This window comes from Lygodium microphyllum, chromosome 5 (assembly GCF_053477565.2).
Source record: "Lygodium microphyllum isolate KBCC chromosome 5, Lygodium_microphyllum_v1.1.10, whole genome shotgun sequence".
In the NCBI taxonomy this organism is placed as follows: Eukaryota; Viridiplantae; Streptophyta; class Polypodiopsida; order Schizaeales; family Lygodiaceae; genus Lygodium; species Lygodium microphyllum.
Window position 1 is genome coordinate 47,655,865 of NC_141139.1, and position 6,919 is coordinate 47,662,783.

At 36.3% G+C, this 6,919-nt stretch overlaps 1 long non-coding RNA gene across 1 annotated transcript; it reads left to right on the forward strand.

Moving 5' to 3' along the window:
• The first annotated feature begins 5,753 nt into the window (after positions 1 to 5,753).
• On the forward strand, positions 5,754 to 6,649 carry LOC148035786 (uncharacterized). The gene is made up of 3 exons (XR_015690996.1): positions 5,754 to 6,008; positions 6,164 to 6,251; positions 6,382 to 6,649. It is a non-coding gene; the product is annotated as an uncharacterized LOC148035786 (long non-coding RNA).
• Positions 6,650 to 6,919: the final 270 nt, after the last annotated feature.

Below are 6,919 nucleotides of genomic sequence, written 5' to 3' on the forward strand. Positions count from 1 at the left end.
AACAACCTAATTAACTAACTAATTTACTATTTAAACCAATAAATACATTAAAAAATACCAATAAATTAGTTATAGTCAAATCAACTAACTAAATAAACTAACTAAACCAAATAACCACAAACAACCAAAACTAAATAAACTAAATAACTAAATAACTAACTAAATAAACTAAATAACTAACTAAATAACTAACTGAATAACTAACTAAATAAACTAAATAACTAACTAAATAAAACAACTAAACTAAATAAACAACCAAAACTAACTAAACTAACTAAATCACTAACTAAACTAACTAAACCAACTAACCACAACTAATAATCTATTTAACTAACCTATTTAACTAACTAACTAAATAAACAAACAACCAAAACTAACAAAACAACCTATTTAACTAACAACCAATAAATATATCAAAACAAATTTAGTTAATTAGGTTGTTGGTTACCAATAACCTAATTAACTAACCAACAACCTAATTAACTAACTAATTTACTATTTAAACCAATAAATACATTAAAAAATACCAATAAATTAGTTATAGTCAAATCAACTAACTAAATAAACTAACTAAACCAAATAACCACAAACAACCAAAACTAAATAAACTAAATAACTAAATAACTAACTAAATAAACTAAATAACTAACTAAATAAACTAAATAACTAACTGAATAACTAACTAAATAAACTAAATAACTAACTAAATAAAACAACTAAACTAAATAAACAACCAAAACTAACTAAACTAACTAAATCACTAACTAAACTAACTAAACCAACTAACCACAACTAATAATCTATTTAACTAACCTATTTAACTAACTAACTAAATAAACAAACAACCAAAACTAACAAAACAACCTATTTAACTAACAACCAATAAATATATCAAAACAAATTTACAACCTGAAAGAGAGAGAGAGAGAGAGAGAGATCACCGACCTCAAATAGCAATCCTGACAAACAAACTGCACAAAATAAACCAAAATACCAATAAATTAAACCATACCAAGCAAACCTCTCTCTCTCTCTCTCTCTCTCTCTCTCTCTCTCTCTCTCTCTCTCTCTCTCTCTCTCTCTCTCTCTCTCTCTCTCTCAAGTAACTAACACATATATAAACAAACAAAAAAGTAAATTAACTCTAAACTATATCTAAACTAACTAACCACAAATCTAACCAAACTAACTAACAACCTATTTCACTAACTAACTTACTATATATTTAACTAAATAAACTAACACAACTAACTAAACTAACCAAGTAAACTAAATAGAATAAACTAACCCTAAACAAAATGTAAAGTAACTAACACACAAAAATAACTAACTAAACTAACTAACAAAACAAACTAACAAACTAACTAACTAAACAAACCAACAAAACTAAATAAACAACCAAAACTAACTAAACTAACTATTTAAACCAATAACCTAATTAACTAACCAACAACCTAATTAACTAACCAACAACCTAATTAACTAACTAATTACTATTTAAACCAATAAATACATTAAAAATACCAATAAATTAGTTATAGTCAAATCAACTAACTAAATAAACTAACTAAACCAAATAACCACAAACAACCAAAACTAAATAAACTAAATAACTAAATAACTAACTAAATAAACTAAATAACTAACTAAATAACTAACTAACCACAAATCTAACCTAACTAACTAACTAAATAACTAACTAAACTAACTAAACTAACTAAACCAAATAAACTAAATAAATAAACAAACAACCAAAACTAACTAAATAAGTAACTAAACTAACTAAATAGTTAGTTTAGTTAGTTAATTAGATTGTTGGTTAGTTATTGGTTTAAATAGTTAGTTTAATCCTAAACAAAATGTAAAGTAACTAACACACAAAAATAATTCAAACTAACTTATCTAAATAAACTAACTAAACTAAATAAACTAACTAAACTAAATAACAAACTAAACCAACTAACTAACCACAAATCTAACCTAACTTACTAACTAAATAACTAACTAAACTAACTAAACTAACTAAACCAAATAAACTAAATAAACTAACTAAATAAACTAAAACAAAAGAACAAACTAACTAAACTAACTAACAAAACAAACAAACAAACTAACTAACTAAACAAACTAACACACAAAAATGTCCGGTCAGGCGGAGCACGCAAAGAACGTGACCAATGCCAAGGCGGAAGAGGCGAAGGGGCATAGCCAGGAGCTCTCTCTCTCACGTCCGTCAGAGAGAGACTCTCTGACGTGTCGTGTCTCTGACGTGTTACGACACGTCAGAGAGTCTCTCTCTGACGTGTCGTGTCGTGCGACGTGTCGCGAAGGGGCGCGCTGTGCGACGTGTCGCGAAGGGGCATGGCCAGGAGAGCACGACACGTCGCGAAGGGGCATGGCCAGGAGCTCTCTCTCTGACGGACGTCAGAGAGAGACTCTCTGACGTGTCGTAACACGTCAGAGCTCTGACGTGTTACGACACGTCAGAGAGTCTCTCTCTGACGTCCGTCAGAGAGAGAGAGAGAGAGGCGCTGTGCGACGTGTCGCCGTCAGAGAGAGAGAGAGAGAGGCGCTGTGCGACGTGTCGCAGCGACACGTCGCACAGCGCCTCTCTCTCTCTCTCTCTGACGGACGTCAGAGGTCAGGCTCGGCGACTGCGACCCCCCGCCCTCCCCGACATTCAGACGTCCGGCTCGGCGGCTGCACCCCCCGCACCCCCCGCCCTCCCCGACATTCTGACGTCCAGCTCGGCGGCTGCGACCCCCCACCCTCCCCGACATTCAGACAATCCCTCCCCGCGACTGGCACACACGTCAGAGAGAGATAGACTCTCTGACGTCTACATGTGTGGAGCTCATGCGGACGGGTGCAGAGTGTAGAGAAGCACAAAAATGCTGAGAGAGAGAGAGAGAGAGAGAGAGAGAGAGAGAGAGAGAGAGAGAGAGAGAGAGGACTGACCTGCTGCTGCTTGCTGCTGCTTGCTGCTGCTTGCTGGCCTGCCTCCTGCTGCTTGCACTTGCTGCCTCGTGAGTGAGAGTGAAAGTGAGAATGAGAGTGAGAGTGAGAGAAGAAGAGAAGGTGGTGGAAGGAGACCACGTTCCATTCTGCTCCCAATCATGTGACATTAATGGTCACATTCCTTTCATTCTGCTCCTAATCATGTGACATTAATGGTCACTTTGGTTTGGTTTGGGAGCCAGGTTCGGGAGCACTGTGGTGGTTCGACACTTTTCCGAACCTGTAGCTCAAATAATAATGTAGTATAGATAAGACATGTGCTTAAATGATTTTTTGCATGGCATCATATCTAATGAAAACCACAATAGAAAAGGTTTCTACTAGTCCATGGCTTGGTGTTTTAATTGATGAGTCTAATGATATTTCCTCACATAGACATACGATTATTTATCTCTCATATCTTGAGGTAGATTGCATTCCTAAAACTAGTTTTTATGGTATTATACATGTGCATGATGGCATTGCCAATTCTTTGTTTAAGGCTATTATTAGTGAACTTAAAAGATGCAAGCTAGATTTGCCTAGATTTGTTGCTTTTGGCCCAAATGGTTGTTCTATGATGGTAGGAAAGAAGAATGGTATTTAAGTCTTATTGAAAAAACACGTTAATTCATTTTTAACTTCCATTCATTGTGTTGCCCAATGTAGTGCCCTTGCAGTATCTAATGTTGCAAAAGAAATACCCTATTGTAAAAAGCTAGAAAAACTTATCAATGCTATAGCTTCACATTTCAATGTTAGCACCAAGAGATTAGAAGGTTTGCAAGCTACGTAATAAGATTTAGGATATCCCATTCTTCTACTTGAGCATACTTTTGATGTGAGATAGTTGAGTAGATATAGAGCTATTAGTAGAGTATGCAAGTCTTTAGATGCCATACTTGAGATCACAAAAAGAGAGGCCTTGCATATTTATCAAGATTTGGTTTATTTTGAGTGTGTTTATTGCTTACATTTCTTAGTTGACATCTTGAGAGGTTTAACAACACCAAGCCAAATGTTTCAAAAAGACTCTGCAGATGTCACAACTATATTTAGTCTTGTGAAGAATGAAATTGTATCCATAACACAATATTATATTGATTGCCCTCCTCTAGATGTGAATGCATTAACTATTGAAGTATATGGATATGACATTCTTCCAGAGTATGGGCTTGAAAAAGGGTATATGTTTACACGAAGAAGTGCTTTGCATGGGAATAAGTTTTATGAGTATGATTTAAAATGTGATATTAATGGAGAAGACTTTAATAGGGCCTTAGAATTTCAAGTTGCTTTTGCCAAGTTAGTGGGGGTAAGTAACTTGAATTCTCGATTTCAAGATAATTCCATTTTGAATTGTTTGAAAATCGTTATGCCTACACAACATCCAATACATGAGAAGGCCTTAAAAAATTATGGTACACTAGAGATAGATCAGTTGACTTCATTCTATGGTTCATTTAAAAAATTAAATATTGAGGAATTTCCTGCAATGGTAGAAGTTGATGAGTTTAAGAAAGAATTTAGAAAATTTAAGCATGAAGTGTCTAGAGATTGGGTATGATTGATATTGCTAGAGGTAGCTTCAACACTTGCTTGCAATAGTGTGTGGAGGGGCACTTATCTAAATGTTCTCACCCTTTGTCAAGTAGCTCTTGCTCAATGTTCAAGCATTGCTATTTGTGAGAGAGGTTTTGGTACTCAAACTATGATAAAGAGTAAGTTGCGTAATCGTTTAGAGATTAAGAGCTTATATGCATTAATAAAATTATTTATTGAAGGGTCTTCTAAGTTTAGTGATATGGATTTCATTGAGAGCACGGACTTATGGGCTCAAAAAACGCATTGACATTTATACATAACACAAGGAATCTGCTCATTGATTTTGTAGTAAATCTGCATATTCATGTGAGCACTTGATTTCATAATGGCCTATGATAATTTTGAAGTCACTATTGTGCATCATTTGTACTTTTGTTATCTTAACTCCTCTAACTTTTTCTCATTGACACACCTTCTTTTTCTTCTCATATATTTATTACTATGTGTGTTTTATTTTCTTTCATTTAGGATTTGTGTTTTTGTCCACTATGTTTTAACTCCTTTTTTGTGAGAGACCTATTTTTCTCTTGGTTGCCTTTTTCTTTTTGGTTTTGGATATGTTTCATGATGTTATCTTTCATGTAAGCTCTGTTTTCTCTTTTATATATTTTCTATGCTTAAACTCTTTTCTTTTATGTAGGATCTAAAATGTGCTTGATTTCTTTCCCAAATCTTTTGGCTTTTGGCTTTTTTCAACTTTTTATTTTTATTTTATAATTTCTTTTGATCTTTGTGCTTACAATGTACACACTTCGCCAAGGCCATAAACACATGAAGGCACATAAAAACCACTTGTATACATTTGTTTTTTTACTATTAGAACTTTAGATAAGTAATTTATACTAAGTTATTGAATGGCAATGTAGTTTTTCATTTCTAAGGTGCAAGAGATATGAGATTGGATAAATTTTGAAAAAGAGATAAAGTGTGGACCCTTTCAAATAAGGGTAAATAAGAAATTAATCGTTTCATTAAAGTTTTTGAGGCGAATTGGGCAGGTTAAGTCCGAAATGAAAAGGTTTTGGCTGGTTCAAATTTTAGCAAGCCGCCTAAGGCCACGTCAAGAAGGATCTATGCCTACAAGGGATTAATGGTGACGCGTGATAGTCACGCGTCCATGGAAGGAAAGCAAGGGGTAAGTAATATCAAGCCATAAAATTCTCTCATCAATCGCTTGGTTCTGTCATTTTCTCGATACATTTTCCCCTCATCCCTCTTCTCTTCTGCTTCCTTCGTCGTTCTCTCTTTCTGTCTCTGCGTATTCTCCGCTTCTTCGCGTCCGTCTATTCTGTAACCGGTCTCTGTCTGCTGCTGAGATCGCCGGTTAATCAACTTAATGGGGCACGGCCACCACCATCACCATGGAAAGCATCAGCAGGCTTACGGCTATGGCTACCCTCCACAGGGTACATGTCTCGATGTCTGCATTCTACTGTTTTCCTTCTACTCATACTTGCTAACCCTAGATCTCTGCATTAATAAGCTCGCCTCAACTTCCATTCCATGATAACACTCGGGCTCCATCGACCATGTTTCTTTCTAACGGTTAAATTGTATTCAGGGTATCCTCCCGTGGGGGCTCCCCCTCCACAGGCTTACTACCAGCAGCGGCCGCCCAGGCACTCCGGCGGAGGCTTCCTGCGGGGATGGTATAGCTTCTCCTCTTTCTCGTAGCGATCATCTGCATCAAATTCCTTGCAAATCCGGGCCTAAATTACATTTTGTCTGTTAAAATTTGATTTGGCGATGGTGTATGTTGTTTTTTTTCTGTTGGTGCAGTCTTGCGGCCTTGTGCTGTTGCTGTCTGTTGGACGAGTGTTGCTGTGATCCCACTGTCATCATCGGATGATTCAAATTGCAGATTCTCCTGTGAAACTGCCTCTGACCTGTGTAATCATTAAGAACTCCCTTCTGATGTTACAAGGGAACATGTATCCCTTCTGTATACACACACACACACACACACACATATATATATATCTACAATGTACATGTACATTTACTTGTTTTCTAACGCCATAACATCTCTGTGTGCGCTCAACTATAACTTTTTAAAAATCATCCTTGCCTCAACGAAGAAATAGGAACGAGCTAAGTTACTATGCATAAAGAGCGCGTTATTTAATGTCTTAAGGCTTGGATGGCAGCGAAGGGGAGGGGGACTCGGCAGGCTTTACCTAAGAGGTTCCTGGGGAGTCATCCTTCACTACCTCTTTTAAGAGGAGTTTTACACGGTGTGGCCTATCACAACTACAAAACACACCCAACTTGAAGGGGAGGGGACTTGGGAGGCTATACCTAAGAGATGCAAGGGGAG